Genomic DNA, 18,652 nt, shown 5'->3' with positions numbered 1-18,652 from the left:
AACTCCATCATAAAATGAATGATAAGAACAGGTCATTTTTCCCAGTTGGAAATAATGATTATATCTGTGATAAGCATTTGTTATTCTTTAAGTATGGGCTTCCCTGGTGGCTCAGTGGTAAAGAGTCCGCCTGCAGTGTATGAGGTGCAAGTTTGATCCCTGTATCAGGAAGATCCCCTGGATGAGGGCATGGAAACACACTCCTGTATTCTTGCCTAGAGAATTCCATGGATAGAGGAGCCTAGCAGGCTACAGTCCATTGGGTTGTAAAGACTTGGACACAAATTAAGCAACTTAGCATGCATGCAAACTAAGTATGACCAATAGTGTGTCATCAAAGACACGTTGGTCCCTAGATGAATCATTAAAAATTATAAAGCTATTGAAACTGATTAGGAAAACATTATAAATAAATACATAAGAAAGCTGAAAAAAAAATAAAATAAAATAAAAATACTGAAATTATGTGCTGGGTCCTAAAAAGGGGCAAAACCATATAATAAAAGTTACTCTAAAATATATGCTTATCACCTAGCTATATAGCTATTGTATATTTAATCTAATGCCAATATACTTTCTATAATGAACATCGGTAAAAAATTTGGTTACCTTTTGCCAACTTAGAATTTAGAACAGCACCTTGGGGTTAATTTTTTTTTACATTTTTTTAAATTTTTATTTTATTTTTTAACTTTACAATATTGTATTGGGTTTGCCCTATATCAACATGAATCCACCACAGGTATACACGTGTTCCGCATCCTGAACCCTCCTCCCTCCCCATACCGTCCCTCTGGGTCATCCCAGTGCACAAGCCCCAAGCATCCAGTATCGTGCATTGAACCTGGACTGGCGACTCGTTTCATATATGATATTATACATGTTTCAATGTCATTCTCCCAAATCATCCCACCCTCTCCCTCTCCGACAGAGTCCAAAAGACTGTTCTATACATCAGTGTCTCTTTTGCTGTCTCGTATACAGGGTTATTGTTACCATCTTTGTAAATTCCATATATATGCGTTAGTATACTGTATTGGTGTTTTTCTTTCTGGCTTACTTCACTCTGTATAATAGGCTCCAGTTTCATCCACCTCATTAGAACTGATTCAAATGTATTCTTTTTAATGGCTGAGTAATACTCCATTGTGTATATGTGCCACGGCTTTCTTATCCATTCATGTGCTGATGGACATCTAGGTTGCTTCCATGTCCTGGCTATTATAAACAGTGCTGTGATGAACATTAGGGTACACATGTCTCTTTCAATTCTGGTTTCCTCAGTGTGTATGCCCAGCAGTGGGATTGCTGGGTCATAAGGCAGTTCTGTTTCCAGTTTTTTAAGGAATCTCCACACTGTTCTCCATAGTGGCTGCACTAGTTTGCATTCCCACCAATAGTGTAAGAGGGTTCCCTTTTCTCCACACCCTCTCCAGCATTTATTGCTTGTAGACTTTTGGATCACAGCCATTCTGACTGGCGTGAAATGGTACCTCATAGTGGTTTTGATTTGCATTTCTCTGATAATGAGTGATGCTGAGCATCTTTTCATGTATTTGTTAGCCATCTGTATGTCTTCTTTGGAGAAATGTCTATTTAGTTCTTTGGCCCATTTTTTGATTGGGTCATTTATTTATCTGGAGTTGAGCTGTAGGAGTTGCTTGTATATTTTTGAGATTAGTTGTTTGTCAGTTGCTTCATTTGGTATTATTTTCTCCCATTCTGAAGGCTGTCTTTTCACCTTGCTTATAGTTTCCTTTGTTGTGAAGAAGCTTTTAATTTTAATTAGGTCCCATTTGTTTATTTTTGCTTTTATTTCCAATATTCTGGGAGGTGGGTCATAGAGGATCCTGCTGTGATGTATATCAGAGAGTGTTTTGCCTATGTTCTCCTCTAGGAGTTTTATAGTTTCTGGTCTTACGTTCAGATCTTTAATCCATTTTGAGTTTATTTTTGTGTATGGTGTTAGAAAGTGGTCTAGTTTCATTCTTTTACAAGTGGTTGACCAGTTTTCCCAGCACCACTTGTTAAAGAGATTGTCTTTAATCCATTGTATATTCTTGCCTCCTTTGTCAAAGATAAGGTGTCCATAGGTGCGTGGATTTATCTCTGGGCTCTCTATTTTGTTCCATTGATCTATATTTCTGTCATTGTGCCAGTACCATACTGTCTTGATGACTGTGGCTTTGTAGTAGAGCCTGAAGTCAGGCAGGTTGATTCCTCCAGTTCCATTCTTCTTTCTCAAGATTGCTTTGGCTATTCGAGGTTTTTTGTATTTCCATACAAATTGTGAAATTATTTGTTCTAGCTCCGTAAAGAATACCATTGGTAGCTTGATAGGAATTGCATTGAATCTATAGATTTCTTTGGGTAGTATACTCATTTTCACTATATTGATTCTTCCAATCCATGAACATGGTATATTTCTCCATCTATTAGTGTCCTCAAACCAGCTCTCCAACAAATACTAAAGGATATTCTCTAGACAGGAAACACAAAAAGGGTGTATAAACTCGAACCCAAAACAATAAAGTAAATGGCAACGGGATCATACTTATCAATAATTACCTTAAACGTAAATGGGTTGAATGCCCCAACCAAAAGACAAAGACTGGCTGAATGGATACAAAAACAAGACCCCTATATATGTTGTCTACAAGAGACCAACCTCAAAACAGGGGACACATACAGACTGAAAGTGAAAGGCTGGAAAAAGATTTTCCATGCAAATAGAGACCAAAAGAAAGCAGGAGTAGCAATACTCATATCAGATAAAATAGACTTTAAAACAAAGGGTGTGAAAAGAGACAAAGAAGGACACTACATAATGATCAAAGGATCAATCCAAGAAGAAGATATAACAATTATAAATATATATGCACCCAACATAGGAGCACCGCCATATGTAAGACAAATGCTAATAAGTATGAAAGGGGAAATTAACAATAACACAATAATAGTGGGAGACTTTAATACCCCACTCACACCTATGGATAGATCAACTAAATGGAAAATTAACAAGGAAACACTAACTTTAAATGATACAATAGACCAGTTAGACCTAATTGCTATCTATAGGACATTTCACCCCCAAACAATGAATTTCACCTTTTTCTCAAGCGCACACGGAACCTTCTCCAGGATAGATCACATCCTGGGCCATAAATCTAGCCTTGGCAAGTTCAAAAAAATTGAAATCATTCCAAGCATCTTTTCTGACCACGATGTAGTAAGATTAGATCTCAATTACAGGAGAAAAACTATTAAAAATTCCAACATATGGAGGCTGAACAAAACGCTGCTGAATAACCAACAAATCACAGAAGAAATCGAAAAAGAAGTCAAAATATGCATAGATATGAATGAAAATGAAAACACAACAACCCAAAACCTGTGGGACACTGTAAAAGCAGTACTAACGGGAAAGTTCATAGCAATACAGGCATACCTCAAGAAACAAGAAAAAAAATCAAATAATCTAGCTCTACACCTAAAGCAACTAGAAAAGGAAGAAATGAAGAACCCCAGGGTTAGTAGAAGGAAAGAAATCTTAAAAATTAGGGCAGAAATAAATGCAAAAGAAACAAAAGAGACCATTGCAAAAATCAACAAAGCCAAAAGCTGGTTCTTTGAAAGGATAAATAAAATTGACAAACCATTGGCCAGACTCATCAAGAAACAGAAGGAGAAAAATTAAATCAATAAAATTAGAAATGAAAATGGGGTTGATTGAAGATGACCTACTATCTTTATAGAAGTTGTTCGAAAATATCTGAACTAATGGTTTGTTTTTCTGCGCCTCATAAGAAACTGAGGCATTTGGTATTATCCACCTTAGGCTAGGCTAGGTTTAGAATTGGCATAAGAATTGATTTTGGAAATGGTTGTGATGATGTTTCCTCAAGAGAAAGGCATTTGTCAGCAAGCAGCTAACAGCAGCAAAAAAAAAAAAAAAAAAAAAAGTCCTTCATGATTATTTAGATCTCTTAAGTTCTTTGAATTTTTATTAGTATATCATATGATTGCCAAATCATAAAGTATACTATGTAATTGTTACCAGAGTGACATCTTTTTTTTTCCTCTAGCCTTCCCTGGTGGTTGTAGGAAACCCTGGGGTCTCCTTGGGTCTGTTGTCGCCTTCTGGCCCTTCCGGTTCACGTCCTGCTTGCTTGGCAGGCCCGATTGGGCCCCTTGGAACACATCCACACCACAAGAGGGGAGGGGACCCTGTGTGGGGAGGCCCGAATAGGGCCTTATTTTGTGCTCACATCTTATTTGTGTGCTGGTTTTACTTATTTCATATCTGCATTTCTTTGTGTGTATATTTTCACTATCCTTGTCATTTTTCAGTGCCTGTATAGCATTCTATCCTGATAATACACCACACCAGTGTCCCACTAGGATTGTTTTCATTTTTCTTCATAATTAATAGTAATGCTATGTACATTTTTTATAGTCTTTTTTTTCTTTAAAGATTTATTAATTTTTAAAATTTTTAAAATTTTATTTTATTTTTAAACTTTACATAATTGTATTAGTTATGCCAAATATCAAAATGAATCTACCACAGGTATACATGTGTTCCCCATCCTGAACCCTCCTTCCTCCCCATACCATCCCTCTGGGTCGTCCCAGTGCACTAGCCCCAAGCATCCAGTATCGTGCATCGAACCTGGACTGGCAACTCGTCTTTTACATTTTTCTTTTCACTTTATATTATTCCCTTGGACCAAATTTACCTAAATGTAGTTACCAGATCCAAAAGTACAGCTGGAACCATAACTCATCTTATTGTTAGACTGCTTTTCAGAAAGATCAAATTTGTAGGATTGTCACCACTGTAGAGTTCAAATGTAATTCCCTACATCTGGGCAACACTGGATTTTTATCATTTTATTCCTTTTTTCTTCTCTGAAAGGTATATTGTGATACATTTGGGTTATTCTAATTTGCATTTTATTTCACTGCATTGTTACTTTTAGTGCTTTCATTTTTTAAAAATATTTAAATGGTTCTATCTCTAAGGACTGTAGTTACCAACTCATACATTCTTAATGTATTTTGGCCAACAGACTTTGAAGAGCTATGGTAGGCACCTTTCCTCCCATTATGGTACTCACCTTTTGACATTTAGTTCATTAGACAAAAGAGCATTTAAAAAAATGACTGACTTTATTTGAGACTACGAATGCAGTGATATTAGGACATAGTAGCTGTCAGATAGCATGCACACATTCCCTCCTTCCATTCTCACCTCCCTCTTCCTCTCTGTTTTCTGCCTTTTTTGAGGGAGGATATTAGACTTCTTGCTAAAGTCATATGAAAATACACTTGTTATCCCAAGCCTATCTCTGAGAAGGATACCAGTCCCATCGGTAATAGAAATTGCTTTGGGAGAGGTGAACCAGGCCAACAGCTGGGAGAGGAGAGGGAAACTTTTCTCTGTAGCTTTTATAACTTTTGATTTCCAAACTGGATTGCTATTACTAAAAAAAAAAATTTATTTTTTGGTATTACTTTTTAATAAAAACAAAGGCTTATGTAAGATCAGTGCTTGTCATTATTGTGGATCTTTAAAAGCTAACTTTAAAACTTATGCTGCCGCGTGCGATGAACTTCAGTGGCAGAAAATGAGATGAAGGCAGCACAATTTAGGTATATGTGATATTTGGGCAGAACTGCCTGCCATTCTATTTACTAAACTTCACTTAACATAACATTTCTGGACTATAGGTACAGCATAAAGGAAATTTACTTTCATAGAAATATTTCCCTTGGGCATTAGTATAAGGCTGAGACCTTCCACTGACCTAACTTCTGGGATAAAGCTGGGGTATGAGAATGACCAGTGAGTGATCTTCTTCATGAGTTTCTGTCTCATGGAAGCCATTTCTAGCCAAGCACTGCTTGAGGCCAGTTGGCAGATGCAAGTTCCAATTTTCTATTTGTGATTCCCTGACTTTGGTGTTCTCCATGGGGCTTATCCTTTCTCCATCAGTTGAGTTTTGACAAGTGCAGTGGCACAAATATGACTGGAAACCATGAGCTCCTCTCTGGCCACACTGGTGGTTCACGTCTCTTAAAGGGACCAAGAGGATGCCTGGAGGCTTCAAAGCCCCCATGAGGAGTTAGATCTCTACACATCTTTGTTTGAGGATAGACTTTGGAAATGAACTTTCAGGGAATCCTTCAACCTAATTGGAATTGGCTGCTGTCCCTGAGGCCTTGTACCGATTAGACTTGTGCTGTCTGATAAGGGAACGACCAGCTACATGTGGCTATTTAAACTGAAATAAAATGGAAAGACTGGGTTCCTCAGTCATGCTAGTAACAATAGCCACGTGGGGCTGGTGCCTCCTGTACCAAACTGAGCAGATACAGACCATTTCCATTATTGTAGAATGTCCTATGGGCCAGAGCTAAATTGTTCAGGCATGGCAGCAGTGTATGCAGGTGTGTGACCTGAGGGGATAGCCTTCGTGGTGCTGTCAAGGCCTCCCTAATCCTAACGGTCCTTTGAGGATTGTCTGAATTCCAGTTCCTCCAGCAAATTTATCCTGACCACTCCAGCCCACAGCGATGACTCCCTTCTTTGAACACCTAGGGTGCCTGAAAGATGTGATGACATGTTGTTTTATTGGTATCACACTTTTGCTTTGAAGTTAGTTCTCATCTTCCCAGCAAGGCTGCAGGGCCCTCAAGAGCAGAGTTTCAACCCCACACTGCCTGCTAGATGCATCTATATATGACACAAAGCTTCTCTTTTCATCCCAAAATGCTTGTCAGAAGCATTTATCAAAACCCTCTTTTTCTCCAACTGCCTTTTTATGCTTTCTTTGCTCTTATTTTCAATATTTATAAGAATCAGTGTGTAGGACACAATGTCAGCTTTAACAACCATTTATTTTTTGAGGAAGGTCAACATGCTTATTGTTATTGGGTATTACAGTCTCACTTTCTGTCTTGGTGAGGGGGTGAGGGTGAGGAAGGTTTCAGAACACTGGTGTTAGATCTTGAAAACACTTTGGAGAAAGTTGATGATATCTTCCTCATCATTTCAGACCCTGTCTAGAGGAAGTATGGGGCTTTCAAAGTCTGTGGACAACCAAAAGAGAAATGTGATCAGTTATCAGGCTTTCCAATTGCTGTCAGGCCCCAGGGAGTGATCATTTAGGATTCAGAAATAAGTAGTTATATAATAGCTTTTGTTTTTAAAAGTGTTTTCACAAAGAGTATTTTGCTCCTTCTGACAGCCTTGGGAAGAAAGCAGGAGAAACCCAGGTCAGATGCCTTGTCAGGAGAAAGCAAGGTCAGATGCCTTGTCTAAGGTCACATGGGTAGCCTGATGAGCTAATTCCACACAAGAAGGTAACTTTCAACTCTCAACAGTACTGGTGTCCATTTCAAAATGTCCAGGCAAAAGCAGCTGTGCACTACAAAAGGCTATCATTTCTCACTCAGTTTGGGTACATTTTCAGTTGTCTGACCCAAGTAATCTGTTTGTTGTGTGAGCTATACAGGACTTGTGTGGCCAATAAAAGTCTCCATTTGGACTCATTGTTCTATACCACTTGTCTTGTGCAAAGGGCTCTTAAAGCATCTAATAGTTTATGTTAACAAAATGATTGTTGTATCTGTAAGGACAGAAATGAGCATTTATCTTTGTTGCTGATGCATTGTGACAAGATGTCATAAAAAGACACAGGGCAATAAAGCACATACCTTCTTATTTCTAGTAAAAGACATGGTTCTCTTAGACCTCTTGCAAATCCTCAGTTTTTCTCTTTAGCAATATAACCTTAGGAACTTCAAGAATCTATGATTAAAACTAAGGTAGACGATAGCAAATTTAACCCCAAATAAAGGGAGTTTAGCTCCTCAGATCAATAATGGAGTACTGGAATGTGCTGATAGTTTAAACAAAATAAGAACAACCAAGAAATTAATAAGGAAAAAGCCACAATTTGCAAAGGCAAAGGTAAAGGCTTAAATGGAGAGACCTCTTCTGAAAAAGTAAGACAAAGACTTAGTTATAGAATTCAAGCATATACTGCAAGGCCACATTCTGAAAATCTTGAGGGGAAAAATAAAGCTTTGTTTTTGCAATTTGCGGATCTTGTTAAAAATGTAGATGCCTGGTCACCATTTCCAGGTCTCCTTCAAGACACCCTGCTGCTGCTTTGATCTGCTTTGTGGGCAACACCATGGACTTCACTTGGTTGGTACTGGTCACTCTGAAGAGAGAAATGTACCTGGATGTTTATGACCATGACACATGCCAAGGGCTAGGGAATGACACATCATACCATGAACTGATTTTGATTCCCCCAAAATCCTATTTGTGAAAAATAAGCTGTAATGAGCCTGTGTTGGTCCAGAAGTCCCCTCTTTTTTGGTGGGTTTTCCTAAGCAGGTATCATTGTAATTTCAAATTCCATGTAAACTGTCCTCTGTGGGGAGCTTTACTACTTTGAGCACCTTAGGACAGGGTGAGCCATTTCTGCATTTCTTCCTCTAAAAGCCCTTATCAGAACAAAAATAGGTTATCTGAACTGCTTCTCAGTGAATTCCTCTAATGTGTAGAATGTAGGGGTTGGGAGGAGGTGTCCCCAACAAACTGAAGTCACAGAAGAATGTGATTTTACTCTTTGACTGGACATGCTACTTGGAAACCTAGATGGGATCTTTTCTACTTATCACTGAATTCTGCAGGCAGTTCCTGGTCACTGCTTAGTTCTGAGATGTGGCCCCTGTTTGGCAGGAAAAAGAATATGGGATAGAGCCTCAAGACCTGTGATGTTTGAGCCCTGGCTCAACCACCTGCTGGCTGTGCCACTTCAGGCAGGTCATTTGCCTCCATTTTCTCCTCTCTGAGGGACAACTTCAAGACTTGCAAGGAAGCATGGTATAATAAGCTTTAGTGACTGTTACCTTGTCAATATAATGGAAAGGATGCTTCATAGGGTGGATGTGAGAAAAGCACTTAGCAGAATGCCTGGTACATGGCTGTTCCCTAATTAATGTTACTCCCAGTACCTGTCACCCCTTTACTGTGAGGTTTAAGTCAGAGAACTGCATGCTGCTGCTGCTGCTGCTAAGTCACTTCAGTCTTGTCTGACTCTATGCAACCCCATAGACGGCAGCCCACCAGGCTCCCCCATCCCTGGGATTCTCCAGGCAAGAACACTGGAGTGGGTTGCCATTTCCTTCTCCAGAGAACTGCATAATAACCTGCAAATTGCAATCTACATACATCCTAAGGGAGAAGGAAATGGCAACCCACTCCAGTATCCTTGCCTGGAGAATCCCATGGACAAAGGAGCCTGGAGTGCTACAATCCATGGGGTCACAAAGAGTCAGACACGACTGAGCAACTCACATACACACACACATACATACTAAGTCACATTTTTTTGTCCTCATATTGGTGGTGGGTGGGTGTACTGCAAGGCGAGAGCCATTCAATGTGATGGGCAAGGGGGGGGGTGAATGATCAAAACTCCTATGTTCAAAATGACATAATTGAGAGCTTCATTCTAATATGATAAATTTGTTGTACCTGAAGTGCCATCGTTTGAGGAATATTGGCTGGTCAGGTAACTTCTGCATTGATAGAGGGTGATAAACTGCCAAGACAAAGGTGAAATACTAGCTTAAGCCTCTGCCCTTTGATGGACAGTGAACACTAGAAACCCTAAAGGGAGCACAACCATTGTGGCATCGTACATAGTAATCTCAGGGCCCCTCAGTCTCAAAGAATTATCTTCTGGGACTTTGGATATTCCTAGACATAACTTATCATAATTCTTGCTAATTAGGACACCCAGGGTTAGGGCCAGACTCAGACAAGGGCTGCCCCTGGCGGATAATTTCAAGGGCTCACGTGTCCCAGGTCACAAAACAATGTCAGCCATGCTGCCCTTCCCCTCCTGGAGCTTGGAACAAATAAAACATTTTCAACCCTTCTCTGAGCAAAGATAATGATAGTGGAGGTCTTAAGGGAAGAAGGAGGCAAGGGGAGGTCCATTTTACTACCCCAATCTTCTTTGAAATAATTCTTAAACATTGTGAGGTCTGGAGAAAGAAAGTGGTAGTGTGAGGTTGCAGCAGCCTGGAGGGGGCAGGGCGGAGATGGTGGCTCAGGTGCTGGCTTTGTTCTGTGGACCTTCCTCAGCCCCTGGAATGCAGAAGCAGCAGGGTCCCAGAAGGGCCTGCAATAGGCTGGGGGAGGTGGCTGGGCTAGGTGTGCCATGGTGAGGGCGGTTAAAAAGGATGGGGCAAATCAATGAAGGCAAGATGAGAGAAGCATGAGAAGCTCTCCACACCAACACCTATCATTGGTATGGACAGCAGAGTATTATGATGAAAGTTTTGGATTTGAGGCAGTTTATGGATTAAGATACTGAGGATAGGATACATAAAGGGGTAAACTGGGACAGAACAATCTAAGGGACTGGTTCTCAACGCTGGCTGCACACACAACCAATGAAGAAATATTACAAATAGGCATGCTTGGACCCCGCCCCAGATGAACAGGAATCCCTGAGGCTGGGGTAAGCATTGTTCTCTTTTCTAAGTTGCCTAGGTGACTCTAGCATGAAGTCAGGTTGAGAATTTCTTATCTAAAGGAAGTGTTAGGGGAAGCACACTGATTGAAACCACCCACCCTGGCCAGGCACCATAGTAACCATTTGCATGAGTTGTTTTATGACAGGAGATTCTGATAAGGAATACGGAACTAATAAGCCACCACCAACAGGAAGAGTTCGGGGAAAGTTAAAAGCAGAAACTGCGTGTCCGTCCACTTCCCAGAATCCCTCTTGCTAGCATCCATCTTGGCTGAGCTATGCGTGTGCCACCAGGAAAGACTCTGAATTAGAATGCTTGGCCAAAGACCACCCAGAAACTAATCCCATCACCATAAAACCCAAGACTGTGAGCCACGTGGCAGAGCAGTTCTCCTGGGTTCCTTTACCCTACTGCTCTCCACCCGGGTGCCCTTTCCCAATAAAATCTATTGCTTTGTTAGCACATGTGTCTCCTCGGACAATTCATTTCCAAGTGTTAGACAAGAGCCCAGTTTCAGGCCCTGGAAGGGGTCCGCCTTCCTGCAACAGAAGGAGGGGCAGGGGCAGATGCTACTAAATGGCCAGACACAAGTCCATTAACTCAGTGGTTCTCAACACTGCCTGTTCATCAAAATCACCCGGGGCCCAGGCTGCAACCCAGACCAACTGAATCCGAATCTCTGGGGATGGGACGCTGGGCATCAGTTGTTAAAGTTGATTCCAGGGTGCAGCCAGGGTTGAGAACCTCTGCTCTGTGTAACAGTTCCCACACTGGGCTGTCCATCAGCTTCATGGGGGTAGGAGTTGAGGCACTCCTGACTTAGTTGAAATTTGACTCTGATGGTGCTAAAACTGTTCTTCTGACAAGACAAGCCCTTGCTGTCATGAAGCTTATACTCAAGTGAATCCTCTGCCAGAGGATGAGGGCAGGAATATTTGACAGCTTTGTTTACTTCTGAATCTCTAGCCTTTGGCACATGGTAGGCACTTGATAAATGTTGAATAAATGACTAAATGGTGACCTAAGTGCTGTGAAGAAAATAACACAGGATAAGGGGGATGGTTTGTGTTTATGTGTGTACACGCATGCTGGGGGATGGTTAAAGTGAACCAAGAGTAAATCAAAAATAATACAAAACAGAGAGGAGGATCTAGGAGGATCTGTAGTTTCAGTCTCCTCAGAGACTTCCTAAGAGGGCTTTAGGTGGAGGGAATTTCCTGAGATCACACTAAGGAGTGGGCCAGATTTTTGGAAAGCTGCCTAGGAAGGGTACCCTGCAGATGGAGCCAGCATTTCCCTCAGCCAGTGCCCCTTCCTCTTCGAAGCATCTGTTCCCTCACTGCCCCACCAGGCCCTCCAGTTCCAGGGACTTACTCCTTGCATGCCATTGTTCTCAGGTGCTAAGGGGCTTACTCTATGCACTTACTCGGGGACAATAACTTCAACCAGGGGTTGGCCCCAACTGGGAGTGCTTCCTGAGGCCCCCTCAAGGTACACCACACCCTTACTTTAAGGCACTCCCTCATTTCTGTCAGGGTTCCACTGGCTCACAATGAGGGGAGCCAGTGAAAAATATTTACCTTAAGACTGCTCAAATTCTCCAGACATGGACATTCAAGACTTTCTGTGATCAAAACACAATATTGAAAAATAGTTATTTCTGAGACATGTACACATTTTGGCACAAAAATAACCTCAATAATTTCATCAGAGAATCGCAGAAACTAGGCAAGCAGAAGAAACTGAAAGAGGTGAGATCCTCAAATTCTGGGCACAGGTCTTGGGGAAGATGCCTCTAACATGCCAAGCTCATCCCATCTAGAGTCCCTTGCACTTACTGAACTCTGTGTGTGGGACCCTCTGCTTCCAGATCTTCTTGTGGTCACTTCCTTCCCATTATTAAGATCTGATGTTTCTAGATTTCTTGGACCAAACTAATCTAGTTAGTCATTCTATATCACTTGGGTTCTTCTTTATTATTTTTTTTTCATATTCATTCATGAATTTCACAAATATGTACTGAGGATCTACTCTGTGCTTCTTTTGTAGACACGTGGGAATACAGTGAACAGAGAAAAATCCCTGCCCTCATGGAACTAACATTCTAGGGAAGGGAGAGAGTCAATAAACAAATTTTAAAAAAAGTTTTCTGATGGTACAAATGCTAGGGATAAAATTAAAGCAGGGAGTGCTGGGGTGGCATTGGGGTTTCAGTTTTAAAGAAAAGTGTTCAGGGAATTTTTTACTTCGAATATAATATTTCAGCAAAGATCTGAAGAAGATAAATGTTCATGTGGCTGGAGTGGAGTGATTAAGAGGGATCATAAAGAGAGGTGGTCAGACAGGTTGCCAGGAGGGGCGAGTGAAATCCAGACCATGTGTGGCCTTGTAAGCCATTGTAAAGACCCTGGCTTTTATCCTAGGTGAAATGGGAAGTACTTATTCCTATCTAGGATTATTGTGTTTATGTACTGTACTCAGTCGCTCAGTCCTGTCCAACTCTTCACCACCACAGAGGAAGCCCTATTGTGTTTATATCCCCTTCCCAATTAGAAGGAGGTGAAGACTTTGTCTCTCATTTGCAGCTGTATCTCCACAACTTAGAACAGTGTCCAGCCCAAAGAAAGTGCTTAGTGACTCTGTTGAATGTGAATGAATGCATGAACTGGACAGGTGCAATATTAAATATTACCACAGGATACCTGTATCTAAGCGCGACTCACTGCAGTGAAGTTGAAGAAAACAATGACGTTGAATTCAGATTTAGGAGATTTGGGATCTATATTCTGACTGGCAGTATGACCTTGGACAAGTCACTTCCCTACCCTGAACCTCAGTCTCTTCAGCTGTAAAATAAGGTTATACTAGCTACTTTCTATTGGAGAAGGAAATGGCAACCCACTCCAGTGTTCTGGCTCTGACAGCCTATGATTCTATAATACAGGAAACACACCAGTGATGTATCATCCTCTGACAACGACCTGTTTATGGGATTCTGGCAACTTACCTCCATTTTATGATTCATCTTTTAATGAATGTTATTCCCACTCTCAAGTGGAGAGGATATATTTCTTGAGTAACTTCTTGAATGGGTGCAGGCTTGAAACAACCAAGGCCAACTCCAGCTCTGTAGTTGGAGTTTTCAGGCCATCTTTACAGTAAACATGATACCCCTACCTCAGTGCTGTCCCATTGTTAGAGCCACATTGATCCTTTGAGCTTTAAAAGAATAGAGGGCCAAACTCAACTCATAAATAATGAGTCAGTTTTAACAGAGACAGAATTAAAGTGGGGTCCACCCTAGCCAGGATTTCATTTAAGCAAATAAATGTAGGTTTAATTTTTAGCTTTAAAAGCTTTTAAATATATTTTACTAGGGCTAACCTAGTTATACAAAGCAAGCATACATTCTTAAAGAGATGATTAAATCCTAGTAGCATGGGCTGTAGTCTCCGTATAGATGTGATAAACCTTTATTTCCTGGATATTTCCCACAGGATCATGGTAACTGTAAACTTATAGTCACACTACATACTTTTCACCACAATTATTAATGGTATCTTACTAGTGTTTCAGAAAAAGCAAACTAGTTCATCACACTAACTGGTTAACTGACTCAGTATTCCTCCAATTTAGATCAGCCAATGGCACCCCACTCCAGTACTCTTGCCTGGAAAATCCTGTGGATGGAGGAGCCTGGTAGGCTGCAGTCCATGGGGTCACTAAGAGTCGGACACGACTGAAGTGACTTAGCATAGCATACTGGAAAACTCAGTATTCATCAGTGCAATGAACAAACTCTCTTTTTAAATACAATCTAATTTAAAGTAAGAAAAGAAATCAATTCAACCTTCTGTAACCTTGGCACTTGGATCTGTGGAACACTCGTCATCAAAACTAAAGAAAAGATACAAGACATTTCATTTTCTTTGTATTTTATATGTAGGAATGAATAATAATTAATGAATAATAATGACTGTTAAAGAACCATCTATCCAAGTCTTTATTTATATAGATGCAAACCTGGCATGGTATGTCTGTGAATTCTCAAAATAAAAATGACAGCTACATTGAATTTGGTTTTATATGTTCCTACTTGTCTTATGCAATGATACCAATACTTGAGATTTGCCTGCAATACTAATTATGTATGTTAAGACAAGCGTGAGTGGAGATAAAGCCAGTGGTGGGCCAGGAGTGGATGTCCTAAAATGGCATCAGGTCAAAAAGAAACCTTAATTTCATGGTGTCAGGTGGAAAAGGATATAGTTGGAACAGGGTGGATTTTCTTCCTTATGCCCTATTTCTCCCATGATACAAAGTGCTACTGTTCTGCTTATGGTTACCAGCGGGGAGGGTGGGGTGAAGGGATGGTTAGGGAGTTTGGGATGGACATGTACACACTGCTATATTTAAAACGGATAACCAACAAGGATGTACTGTATAGCACAAGGAACTCTGCTCAACGTTATGTGGTAGCCTGGTTGGGAAGGGAGTTTGGGGAAGAATGGATACATGTATATGTATGGCTGAATCCCTTTGCTGTCTACCAGAAACTATTACAACATTGTTCATTGGTGATACCCCAATATAAAATAAAAAATTTTAAAACACAAAAACACAGTGCTACTGTTCCCAGTTTGTAAATATTCTTATAAACACAAGGGCAATTTTAGACATGTTTTGGCTATTCTAGAAAAACTATTAAGACTTCAGTGTACTTTGTTCCTCCCTGTCCCTATACATACCACATGGTCCAGCCTTTCTCTTATAGTCTTTTCCAACCTGGATGGTCTTATCTAAATCTTCTCCATCATTTAAAGCCCAACTCCAACTCTATTGCTTTTGAGAATTCTTCCCTGAGTGCTCTAATTTACATTGTCCCTATATGTCCTTGGGATTCTTCTGACAGTGCCACTTGGCTGAGCATTTAGGTATATACATGAACTAAGTGGGAACTCCTTTAGGTGAGCCATTAGTGTGGGGACTGTTGACTCAGAATCTGTCTCCCAGATTCAAGAACCTAACACATTAAAGACTCAAAGTAACTATACTACAGACCACTATACTAGAAAGTAGATCCCAGGAGAAGAAAGTAGAGACCAAATAAATAGGAATAGGAGAAAAGATGTGAAGGGAGGGCCCAGGAAGTAAACACAGAGGGGAGTTAGGGGAAGGAGTGAGGGGAGATAGAAGGGCTAGACTGGCTTCCTCACAGGTTTACTTGAGGGGCCCATTCTTCCCATCAACATAATCTTCATTTCAGATATCTATTTCCTTAGCCAGCTAGTATTACTTTAACTGACTGTACCTAGCAAATGAAGGCAGATCTTCATTATATAAAGATGTACTCATCATTCTATGGATGAAGTGATGTGCTGGTTTGGTGCTAAGTCTCATTTCTGTTTCCTGGAAAAATACAAGTAAAACACAAAAGAGTGTTTATAATAAATAAAATATACCACAACATGTCCTTAGTTATCAATATAGCCAGCATTTCTGACCAGGCACACTGTTTGGTCATGAGATTTCACATGGCTTTCCAGTAAATAAACAGATCCCAATACATAGAGTTTGTGTAAGGCTATTGACATGATGAGCTCCTGAACTGGCCAGAGTCATATCCCTGTGTTTTGTTTTCTCTGGTTCATTGCTGCTTCTGAGTTAGTTGGAAAGAAGTGAAAGTGAAAGTCGCTCAGTCATATATGACTCTTTGCAACTCCATAGACTGTAGTCCATGGAATTCTCCAGGCCAGAATACTGGAGTGGGTAGCCTTTCCCTTCTCCAGAGGATCTTCCCAACCTAGGGATTGAACCCAGGTTTCCTGCAAATGGATAATCCATGGGATTGTTTTACTAGGAAATTCTAAATCATGTGCAATCCCCATACATATGAGTAAGGTACAATTTTGGGGGTAGGGCTAAACCAAGAGGTCAGTGAGGCCCAGATCACCACTAGAAGGGTACAGAACCAGGAATAAGAGCTAGAGTTTATGGGCTGTTTACAGGGGGAATATTTAACATATTCAACTAACAAGCTGGATAAGTAATTTTTAAGAAGATAGTTGGTTAAATAACTTTCCCCAATGTCACATAGCTACTAACTGACAAAGCCAGAATTCAAACCCAGATAGGCTGAATTTGCACGAATGTTTTTACTCCCCTTCAAGTCCATCTTCTGGTCCTGCCCACTGGAATGGAGTTGGTACACACAAAACTTCCAATGAATATTTACAGGTCAGTGTACAAAAAACCCCCACAACCTATCATTTAAAATAATTAGCTTGTATTTCTCCTAACCAGTTTCTATTTTCTGTTTTTCTTGTCCTTCTAAATAGCCTAGGACTCTCCATGATCAGTTTTTATTCAATTGAGGCTCTTGGCTTCATCTGTTAATCATTTCCCTTTTGTTATAAATGTCATCAGAGCTGGGAGAGACTACTTGGGATCCAGTTGATGCCCTTATCTTCCTACCCAATGTGTATTACTTGGGCTAAGTTTGTGAAACTCTCTACCCTTTCTATAGAAACCTGGTCACTGATAGTTACGGTTGTGTCTTTTTCTCCCAAGGCGAATTTGTGACAATCAAGCATTTTGAGGTAGTTACACCAATGTTACAAACAGTTCTTATTAGTGTCTGTTCAGATTCCATCTGTTTTGCTGGTGACACTTCAGTAATTATAGTTACACTGGATTTGGGCTGACATTTTCCTACGGACAAAAATTTTTTCAGACTGCATTTGCTAATCGGTGGCTTAGAGTGAGCCACTATGCTGGTAGTGAGCTTCATGTCTTCTTTTACTTGATCTTCAAGTGGGCTTTCTGGAAATTCTTCTTCTTCTTTTATAACCTCTTGTAAAACAATTTCATCTTCATCAGAAGCTAAGCTTTCTTCTTTATTTTCTAAATTTTCTTTACTAAAATCAGAGTTATTAACCGAATGATAAGATCTTTTTTGTTTTGACATCTTTTAAAAGCCCAACTTTGGTGATGTCGGGCTTTATTAAACTCTGATACATGTGGTGGATTCATTTTGATATTTGACAAAACTAATACAATTATGTAAAGTTTAAAAATAAAATAACATTAATTTAAAAAAAAGAAAAAAAAAAGAATAAGAAAACCCTTTATACAACAAGATAAAAATAAAAAAATAAACTCTGAAATGAATTCCTACTAGAAGTCTGGAATTAAAGAGACAATGAATGTTAAAAAACAATCAATTCAGTCATTTTTGCTGTGGTTCTATTGTATTGAATAGTAAGTCAACTTTCACATGGTTTCTATTTCAATTTAGTAAAATTACTTATCTTTAAGTGCCTTTTACTTATATATTAGTCATATGTTTAAAAGAAAAAATAAATAAAAATCACAAGCAATATTTCCTCTTTTCTATAATTCTTTTTTGCATTCAAGATTAACAGTCCAGTTCAAAGAAGAGACCCTAACTAAAGTTCCTCCTTTTGCTTCAGAGTTTACATTTTACTCATCAAGAAATGCAAAATGCATACTTTAAGTACACTGTTTTCATCATTTGCTTTGAAAGTCTTATAACAGATTTAGACATGATAACATGTTTTTCTGAACTTCTTACTAGGGAACTAATATGCCAATCTAAATACAGAAATTTTCATGAAAAACACAAAGTGTTGGCTGACCTGGATTTTTAAAACTGATGAATAATGGCAAAATTGTGAAGGACTTTGAATGTTCACTCCTCACCCCTCCAACACCCTAATCCTTGGAACATATTTTCCAAAGGAAGCTTCGAAGAGTAAATTTTCATTCTCCTCACTTCCCTAGTCAAATGTTACTTTCCATTTTGCAATGTTAAAGATAGATTAAGGAAGAGATCTTTACAATTAAACAAATAACTTTTCCCATTTCTGTAGCCTTTTGATGATGCCACAGAACTTTTAAGTTAATTTGAGTTATCAATCTTAGATCCCTCTGTAACACTGCAAACCAGATTTTCAGAAAAATGCTGCCTTAAAGGAATATCCTTTCTCTAAAACAAAATCGGGGTTAACAACTGGTTTGAGGGGCTCATAGTAAAGCACTCTTTGATTTTCACCCTCTTCCG

The sequence above is a fragment of the Bos grunniens genome, chromosome X, assembly GCF_055505025.1.
Source record: "Bos grunniens cultivar Pamir isolate PY7600 chromosome X, Bosgru_T2T1.0, whole genome shotgun sequence".
Lineage (NCBI taxonomy): Eukaryota > Metazoa > Chordata > Mammalia > Artiodactyla > Bovidae > Bos > Bos grunniens.
Note: the sequence above shows the minus strand (reverse complement) of the source record.